The sequence below is a fragment of the Manduca sexta genome, chromosome 26 (assembly GCF_014839805.1).
Source record: "Manduca sexta isolate Smith_Timp_Sample1 chromosome 26, JHU_Msex_v1.0, whole genome shotgun sequence".
NCBI lineage: Eukaryota > Metazoa > Arthropoda > Insecta > Lepidoptera > Sphingidae > Manduca > Manduca sexta.
In genome coordinates this window covers 14222381-14233297 of record NC_051140.1, presented here as the reverse complement: position 1 = coordinate 14233297, position 10917 = coordinate 14222381, and the positions used below count along the sequence as shown (strand labels likewise).

The 10917-nt window shown below is 34.1% G+C and overlaps 1 non-coding gene across 1 annotated transcript; it reads left to right on the top strand.

Moving 5' to 3' along the window:
* Positions 1 to 193: 193 nt before the first annotated feature.
* Positions 194 to 7597, top strand: LOC115441067. Its single transcript, XR_005113063.1, has 6 exons — positions 194 to 1919; positions 1973 to 2994; positions 3236 to 3239; positions 4707 to 4890; positions 5268 to 5452; positions 6842 to 7597. It is a non-coding gene; the product is annotated as an uncharacterized LOC115441067 (transcript).
* The last annotated feature ends 3320 nt before the right edge of the window (positions 7598 to 10917 follow it).

Below are 10917 nucleotides of genomic sequence, written 5' to 3'. Positions count from 1 at the left end.
TAGTGGCAACAAAATAAATGAAAGATTACATTTATCATTTCACCACTAGGTAACAAACTGACTATACAATATAATATTTTAACTTTGGTTAAAGAAGTGAGATCGTTGTCATGAAGTGTTCATTAAAATGGCATCATCATCCCAAAAAGGCAGGTCATCAATTTTGTCATGACCAGGGAACTGGCCAATTTTTCTGCTGGTTGAAGTATATATTGATAGGTAATTCTTCAACTGATGAAGAAGTGGACACATTTTAATTACCTTCAGAGAAAATGGTCTGGTTGGTCTAAGACAGTACCGTTGCCTTGCAGAAATCCGACGATAGTTTTGCTTCTGCCATTCGTAAAAATAACAAGAAGGCAGACAGCAAAAAGATGTTATCCTTTTGTAATGTTTATTTTTATCCTTACCACCATAATTCAATTTATCTGATTTTGTTTATATAGCCATCTGAATAGCCACGGCCCAGCGTCTTGGTAACTAACAATCATGTGACTCACTTGCTAATTTGCCGACTTATAATTATTAAAGAAATCAGTGCGTAATATTCCGTCGTAGGTAATTTGTCAAATAAGGATAGAATTACAATTGGCAAAAGTTGCTTTTAAGCGATTTTCTTTTTAGTCACAATTATTTGTTGCATTACCGCATACATTGGAGTTTGTTAAAAAAGGTACGATTTAGCATTGCAAAAAGTAAACAGGAATGTATAATTACACGTTTAACGGCACAGTGACGGAAGAAGCACTTCCAAACCACACGAGAAGTCAATTTATTTCAGGCATTGACCTTATCAACAATTAGAATACATCGAACGCATTATTAGCAATTATTAATCGGGGAAATTGTTGGGTTGGTGATGCATGAAACGCTTTCGTTTTCTGAGGACGAGGGAGCAGAATTCCACTAGTGAGCTCCGCGAGTACTCATCGCTACAGTTCGTTTTCATGACTGCATCGCAACGCGCGTCCAGTCACTACTCGGTCTCAACTTAAACGTAAATCACGTTTTCGTAAAATGTTAAGTGTGTTGTTATAAAAGACAGTGGTAATATCAATATGTACTACAAGCAGGTTTATGTCTATTTCATAACTTTGTTAATTCTTAATGGCGAAGTAAATGGAAAGAAAGCGAAGAAGACCAAATATCCACCGATTAAGGAAGACGACACTTCTCCGCAACCGAACGTTGTTGCTTATTCAACTTTCGGGTTTAACGACGTGGGTTCGTACGATGGTTTCGTACCCAGTTCCCCAGATTATTCCAGCTTTCTAAGTGGTGCCAATCAAGAATCCACCACTAGATTATACGCCCCTGCTTTTCCTACGGCGTCAGATATTCTTGAAAATAACTATGGATCTCAACCATTCGAAGGACAGACCTTCAATGACGATGGTGAGCAGTCCAGCATGTTGCAGTATCCTCAGAGCACTATGACCTTGTTCGGTACTCCCATTCTTGAAAGCGACGATTTTCCTAAAAATAAAGATAGTGATGAACCGTATCGACCCAGCTATGATGATACAAATTCTCCCGTTTATGGAACAAAACTAAACTTAAGAAATAAAAATAAATTTGTACACCGATTAAATAATAGTGAGTTGCAAACATTCGATGGCGGTTATTCAAGTTTTAAAGATGATAATTTCCCCAACTTTGTAGACGCGCAACCAATACATGAAAACAAACAGATCCATAATGAGCCTGATAAAAATTATAACAAGGTTCCATTGCCATCTTTTCCTACGAGTAGTTTTGAAAGTTACGTGAAGCCACAGACAAACAATGTGCCAAATCAATTAAAATTTCCAACTGTTGTTGATTTTACTAACATGAAAACAATATATTCAACTGCATTAGATAACATAGTTACAACGACTTCCAAACCAACAAACCCTTTTATTTTCTCAAACCCCTCAGACTGAAATGTCATATACAAAACCATTCAGTAATCTTAATAAATTTACAAAAGAGACTTCAGCATTTGGAACTTTCGACACTAAAACTAATGAAGAGACTACTACAGGAGAAAGATAATATTTTAAAATCAAATCCATATTTTGATTATGACCCGTCTTATAGTTTTCCTACATCAAATAGTAAAAACACTGCTGCCAATGTAAAACCAAATTCGGAACATAAAAGAAATCCAAAAATAAGCCTTGGTCAACACATCAAAATTTCACAAACAACTTTAAAAATTGGAAAGATGTTTCTGCTCTTAAAGGTTATGAATATACTACAAATAACAGTAACATGACTTTTAAATATGAGTTTGATGATAAAAAGAAGCCGTTCCGTAATAATGTTGATGAAATTGTACCAGCTAGTAGTAATGTAGCTAACTATCAGTTTCCTGGGACTGATTACTCAAAGTTCAAAAAAATACCAAAAGTCACCGACGACGATGACTTCTCCGCTTTTGGTTTTACGAAAGACTCAAAATGGAAAGACAATGACTATTCTAATTTATACAAAGATTTATTTAGCACAGTGCCTACTACTACGTCATACTGGGGTAACGCGTTTGGCTCCAATGATTATGCATTTTGAAAAATAATCCAAAACAATCACCATATGTTGACGATATTGAGGAAGAAGTCGTAAATATACCGAAACGTCCTTACAAATCGAGTTTGGGTAAACATACAGAAAATATACCAAGTGAATGGTCGTTTGGCAGTCAAAGACCTTATAAATTAAGCAAGCCACAGAAAGATTGGAATAAAGAGGTCAATAATCGTTTTAAGTCAGAAGAAGATTTATTGGGATTAAGAAACCACGATACATCCCACCCTTCCTATATACCAACTTATAAGCCGACGTATGAGAATAATATTCAAGAAGACAATTATAAAGACTACAGAAACCTAATAGAAAAATGGAGACAATCGTATTTGAAATCAAAATTGAAAGATTCGTTGCGTGACTACGAGGCGTTTGCGACTGAAAACAAACCTCAACACGTGCCAATGCCAAAGCCATACCCGGTAAGTGTAGTTACATATTGCACAAATGTATCGCACAAATCCACTAATAATTGTGAAAAACGGTTAGGCGCTCATATAGAATCTAGGTATATAGTACGACAAAAAACTGATATGATGGAATGCGGATTGGAAAAGCAGACAACACGTCGCGCACTAATTTTCTCGTTTGTTCATGGTCAGTAAGATGATGCGCGTCCATATGCGAGAAATCATGAAACTCAACACGTTCCACTGCGACTGCACAGAAGTGTATCTCGTTACATTGTTTTAATATATACTCTACTTATGTATATAATTTGATTTAAATTATGTTTAATATGAAGAATACATTATGGTTCTTGCTTTATCTTGTGTCGTGTCGCTGGTTGATAGTACAATCATAAAACAGTGCCAAAGGTAAGTGCTATACTGTCATCTATTTAACGAGTAGTTGAGCTTTATAATGAGTCTATTGATCTGTGCAGTCATGGTACATTAGCTCTACCACTGTTTCCAGTGAAAGTTTATCCAGAGGTTGGAAAACTGCATACTGGCGTTTCATTTTACTTAATACAAAAAATATGTCCAGATACCTGAGCGGAATAAAAAAAACACAAGTTGAAAATATGTAGAGAAATATTTGCTCGGTATTATAACATATGTTGTTACATATAATATATTTATGCTCTATGATGGTATAAATAATGTTTTTTCAATCATGTTTAGTACCTACAACCTACCTAGTGCATCTAATATCTGTAGTGTTACGTAAATTAAGTCGACCGTTTACAATATATAAAATTTAATTCTATTTTAGAGCTATGAGGATTATAATTAGCCGCTTTCTGAATATTATATTACTTTGTTGGATTGATTTCTAACCGGCATAATTTTAAATATCATCAATCGAGTAAGCCTATTATGACGCATGCCCCGATTTCAGTATACTCGTAAATCTCGATATGAATATGCAAATTTACTCTTTAATAGATGTTATAATTATAACAGATCAAAAGAGATTACAACAAGAAAATAAGTATAATATATAAAATTAAGTTTAGACTAGCAAGTTCTCGCAGCAATATATTGCACAAGAAAAATAAGCGGAAAATTTTCTATAATTCTATACACATGGGACTTGCCACGGTTGGACAAGCCAGTATTGCTAATAGTGTAAAGAATTTTATGAATAATATATTGCTGAAAGCACTTGTTGGTCGAAATTTAAAATATCAATAATAATCAGTTGTCACCACATCGATTTAGTAGTAACGCATAGTCAATACACGGACTGGAAGGTCCGTGGCTCAAATCCCGGCTCAATCACTGATTTCTGCTGGTTGTTCTTACACGATTCCCTTGGTTTATATACCCAATGAGGGTTATCGACAGTCGAACTATGTCAATTTGTTTCATGATACTTGATCACATATGAAGACCCGAATCTATACTGGAGCATGATGAGAGGAAGGTTTATTTTAAAAATATTAAAATAATCCTTCAAAAGCATGGCATGATAATTTTTATCAACGCATGTGTATTAATTTGCATGATTGAATGCATATCGCTGCATGGCTAACAACATTTACATTCATTACATGCCGAACTCAACAAACAACTCTACATTAAGTTTTATAACTTCCCCCTAAATGTTGGATAGTTAACTTTGTTGTATAGGTTGTTTTGAAACGCAAAACACCGTTTCAATTCGACCCAACATAAACTTGCAGATAGAAGTCCCCATCCGGTAATAGTGCCGGTTCCTCAGCCTTATCCGGTTCGCGTCCCCATTTCCAAGCCGGTTGCCGTGCCCGTCATCCAGGAGTTGAAAGTTCCCATCGAGAAGCCGGTGCCATATCCAGTCTTCAAAAACGTCCCCTATCCTGTAGAGAAGCCTGTTCCTGTACGTGTCGAGAAAGAGGTTAGTGGTTCTCTAAAATAGGGTAACTACTAACAACGACGCGACGATGCAGATCTCGACTTAAATAAATAATTACATGATTTAAATACATAGTAAAGATATTCGTGCAAGCGATTAATTACAAATGAATATAAAGTAATTTTTTTTATGCATTTATGTAGGTAGGCACATATAATATAACACCCTTGCATTCAAAACACATTGTCACAAAGCATGAAAGCATGTTTCATTTACAAAGCAATAGTTTAGTTGGAATGCCGAATACTTTCTACTGTATCAACAGAACACTTGATTACTACAGTACTTTGCTTTTGTTATGCGTTCCTTTTATTGACAAGTTAATATTTTGTATCATTAATATATTTTTAATTGTATAGGTGGCCGTCCCAGTGATTAAGCCTTACCCAGTTCCGGTGCCTTACGTGAGACCTGTTTTTCATCACACGAGGCACCCGCACAGTGAATTCGATTCGGATCAACGGAATCAGTCCGATGACGGCGATTACATGCCGCGACCTGAGGGCAGTAACAAAAAACCACAGTACAAGAGAAGACCATACGGGTGAGGAAAATACGATATAAAATGAACATACCTACCATTATTAAAGAGTACAAAGAGTAAAAGTTATTCCTGGATAAAAGTCGCGCTTTATATTTATCTGGGATAAAAAGTAGCCTAGACACTCAGTAATGTAGCTTCCTATCTATACTTCTATACTATTATATAAAGCTGAAGAGTTTGTTTGTTTGTTTGTTTGAACGCGCTAATCTCAGGAACTACCGGTCCAAACTGAAAAATTCTTTTTGCGTTGGATAGCCCTATGTTCGTGGAGTGCTATAGGCTATATATCATCACGCTATACCCAATGGGAGCGGAGCAGTAATAGCTAACCTCAGGAACTACCGGTCCGAACTGAATAATTCTTTTTGCGTTGGATAGCCCTTTGTTCGTGGAGTGCTATAGGCTATATATCATCACGCTATACCCAATAGGAGCGGAGCAGTAATGGCTAATCTCAGGAACTACCAGTCCAAACTGAAAAAATCTTTTTGCGTTGGATAGCCTTTTGTTCGTGGAGTGCTATAGGCTATATATCATCACGCTATGACTAATAGGAGCAGAGCAGTAATGGCTAATCTCAGAAACTAGGAGTTTGAACTGAATAATTCTTTTTGTGTTGGACAGCCCTTTATTCCTGGAATGCTATAGGCTATATATATCGTCACGCTATGACCAATAGGAGCGGAGCAGTAATGAAACATGATGCAAAAACGGGGACAATTTATTAGTTTTGAGAGCTTCTGTTGCGTGCGCTGCGTAAACGGTTAAAGTTATGCAACAATAAGGTATGACGGGATTGTTCCTCTTAAAAAGTTCTACAAAAATATATCATAAAACAAAGTACCCCACTGCATCGGTCTTCCCGAACGTGTTAAACTCAAAAACTACCCAACGTATTAGGATAAAATTTGGTATGGAGACAGTTTGAGACCCTGGGAAGAACATAGGCTCTCGGGAAAATATATAGCGTGACTTTTATAACGGAAAACTTTAGCCCGAAAAACTTTATAACACGGGCGGAGCCGCGGGCAAAAGCTAGTTAATAATAAATATAAAAATCGGTTTAGTACTTCCAGAAATTTGCGCGTTCAAATAAACAAACTCTTCAGCTCTATGTATTAGTATATTTTTTTAAATCGGCATATTTGCAGGAATTTGCATAAAATTTATAATTATTCTTGGAAATTAGTACATTTAAAGGCATTTATAATTTTAATTAATCGCTACCTAACGCGCATCGTAGTACAGTAATAATTAATGGACTGTCAGTGATAAGTTTCACATGCATATTACATATGTATTCATTATGCTTACTTTAAAGCAGTTACGCGTGTCGGTACCTCACGAACAGCTATAGTTTAATGACTTATGGAAATGCAACTCTTTCAGTTCACGGAACAGATCACGAAGACCGTCTCGTAATACTTACCAAGATCGTAACAGGAGGCGATGGCCTGACCAACGTCACCCAGCGCTAGATCACAGATACAAACACGCTCGCCCTGAGGAATATCATCAATCACATTACAGACACCATGAGCCAGAGGTGTCCGAAGATGATCGCAGTGATCGGTTCCCGTATTGCAAAAGAAATGGACATTGTTGATCGCATTTTAAATAATGCCCAAATTCTATCTTATTTTCATTAAAGTATCAGCATTTGTAAATAAATTAGGAAGTAATTAATGAAGTATTTAGATTGTTAGAAAACCAATTCTACCTGCGATTATTCTTGTAGACAGTAGATCTATTTATACTTTGTTTTATTAATTATAATTATACAGGTAGTGTTAAGCCAATTAGCTGTGAAAGTTGAAAAAAATCTGTCACCATCAAATCATCAATTGTCACGAATGTGATGTTTGAGTGAAGGAATTTCAAGGCCCTCTTGGAGCATAGGGTTTTGAGCTATCGTACCATACATTTACGGCGCACAATTACGGGCGGGACAAATTTAAAGATTTTCGAATAATTGATAAAAAATTATCTTGTCCTCTAGAAAAATTTTCAACTACCAAAATTTTTCTTATTAAATTGTTTATTCAATAGTGTTGGTTACATAATAATATAATGTGTACTGAATCAAAAATTTCAGTGACATTTTCTTTATAAAATAATATCTACATTATAAAAAAATTTACCAACGAAAGTAAAGGTTTCATTTTTAGATTTTTTTTTTCTATTCTATAATAAGTTTTAGGATAGCTTTAATAATTATTATAAAACATTAAATAAGTGCTATTATAAAATTATTTCTGTGTTGTTTTGCTAAGTTAATACCTATTTGTAGCAATTGACTGAAATAATTTTAGAATTTAATACTACATATGAATGAAGTTTTAAATTTTAATTTATTTTAAAGGAGTGTATTAATGTTCTAATCGTCATTTTTTAATACAATAAAGATATTGCAAGAGTTTTTCAAATTAATGTGCGTAGCGAGTTAGAGATGAGATCGGTGTCGCGCATGGCCGCTTGCTTTTACTAACGCTTGGATAGACAGAATGCGTACTTGTAATCTCAGAAAATGATATTTTAAAACATATTTATTATATTGCCTACATGCCACACGTCACTCTGTTGTAATAAAAAATGTACATGTACTAGATAACTGAAATATACGCATTTATTATTAACTTAACGTGGTATAATTTAATCGCTCTTATTTATGATTTCAAATCTGATCGAAATGGTAACTTAATTTAGGGTCTAACCTGGGTAATTTTTTCGGGTTACGTTAAAAACAACACGATAATTTGTTTTAACCGGTTTACAATCGGGTTTCTATATAATCTCGTAATCACATATTCTCATACTCTTCTATTATGCATTTGGATTAACCAAGTGAAAAAAATATTAAGAAAACTTCTAACCATTATAAATGAGACCCTGGTAATAAATAATAACCTTAGCGCCTAGAAGCATATTAATACTGACGATCTGTATAATAACAATAATACATTAGGCGCTTTTCAAAATGTGAATTAAGTCGACTTAAGTACATTTCAACGAATAAAAAGTTTAGAATACATTGGATTTAAGGGAATTTACATGAGAATGATTTATTATTGATTACTGTTTGACTTATCTTCCAATGTTGGTAGCGATAACGCATTTTCCTGTGTTTTTTGAGCTTATTCGTTAAATGAGAATAGACGGATATCTATCGCTCTCTGTCGAATAGAACGGAACACATAGCCGTAAAGTGGGTGTCCTGATAGCACCCCTGGCTACCTCTTCAGGGATAAAGGCATGATTTGCGTGAAAAGATGGGCTAAATCATGTTTACAGCACATTTTATCATTGCGAACCAGGTTAGTGTTTCTCGTTCATTGGAATTCGTTATTAGAACTAAAGTTAATAGATGCCGGTAAAGTTTAAGTTTATCTTAAACTAACTGTTATAAAAATGATATATTGTGAGTGTCCGCAGTGGGATTGTAGCTGAATATAAAATAATCCATGTATTTCTATAAAGGCTTATCGGGTCTATAAAAAAACTAGTACCTATAACCCAACCAAACAAAATAAGAAATAAATCAAACAGTTAAAAATTTTCACCTTTCAGGTCGGTTGTAATTGTTTAATAGTGAAACATTTAGGCACATAGGAAACTATCATATTTACTTGACACCTTTCCCACAATTCAAAGGTTAAAGTTATAATTCATAACGTTATACAATAATTTTCTCATTGTGATTTTAGGTTAAGAATTTGCCGCTGTGCGAAATAGATCTATTGTCGAAAAAAGAATTAAAATTATGAGACTAGATTGAATATAGCGAAGTGGAGAAGCAAAACGGGGAAAGCTGATGCGTCCAGCATGTGAAATGTATAGCTTGGAAGAGAGAGTATAAGCGAGATGTATAAATCCGTTATTATAAAGTATTCTTCGTTAACATTGAAAAGGTCCAATAATATGACATGAAAGACATTGATTACTAGGTTTTTAGTCAATTCTATGAATATAGTTATAATGAGATAAAAAAAATTATTAAAACGTTTCACGTAAAAGTATTGAAAATGTCTCTAATAGCGTGGCTGACGAAGCAAGCTACGCGTGGTTAGGAAACAAAAGTGAGGAACCGTAATGCGGGTTAGGTTAAACAATGCTACTTCCTGTACTTAGTTCATGACCTAACAACCAATTAAGATCCGTTTGAGAAGTTGGTCGAGGCTGTTTGGTATCCACCTATTCGGTTTATTGAATATCACTATCGGAACAGTAACTGTCGAGTCATCTTAACACACATTGCTAATCTTGTATGCCAGATATAATTTAGACGTTTCATTATTTTCAGTTTGTTTGATGGCAAATTGACATCATTGTCTGCATCGTATCAACAAGCATTGTCTGTCACGGCAATTAATCTAGGATATAATAGTTACTACACAATAAATTAAATAAAAGCGACAAAACATCGCAAAATAATATTATCAAATTGATCGTTTAAAGAAATATAAGAAACTACTGTTAATATAGATTTAAAATACGCAGGACTATTTTTTTTTTTTATTAATATAATATGTTTAATTAAATAATCTATATTAAGAATTTAACGTATTCCAAAAGGCCACACATTGGATGTTTATTACTTTAAACATTATAATAACAGGTCTGACATGATTATTTTCAATATGTTATTGTACAATAAAATATAGCTACCGGAAAAGCTTAGTTCGTTTAGTGTATGCATGCATTTTTTAAATATTATATTAGTGCTTATTAGACGGATAAGTAAAAAAAAATAAAACACGTGAATAATAAAAAAAACCTAATTCATACATATGTGTGCTAATATTTACAGAGTACGTGTGCATACATTATATTACTTATTATAGTTTAGTCAAACTCCGACCAAAAACAGGCATTATCCAAATATACTCTAATCAAGATGCAAGAGTGAGCAAAACCACAAATGGTAAGTCATTAAAATTTCGCGTGGAATTTTGATGATAATTTTTTACGCGATTGCTTCATTTTAACTTGTGTGTGATTGTTGTTCATGTTACAAGAATATAATCTAGATTCTAGACAACACGGCGTCTAGTGATTATTTTATCCAGGTACGACAAGATTCGACCACCTTGTACCAGATATTAAGGACAGTTTTCAATAAAACTTGTGTAATATTATATCTATTCATTAATATTGCTTTTTTGTTTTTTCCTTGATTAGGTGGTGTCTTCAATTCAGTTGTGATTTCAATCGACGTGCGATTTAGAATAAAGATAATTGAAGTGCCAATGGATTAAAGTAGTTTTTGTAAAATGTGCTTTTTATTGAATTACAAGTTGCTTTCGAAATTCTGACTTAAATTATCGTTTTCATTTTTCAGTTATGTGGTGAATTTAATGTAGGTAGGGGATTTTTCATTGTTTGTTAGCACGTCATCACTAATCTGTTTTCCTCCACGTGATCGCTATTGAGCGAGGTACAAATTGTAGCGGATAAATTTGTACTAA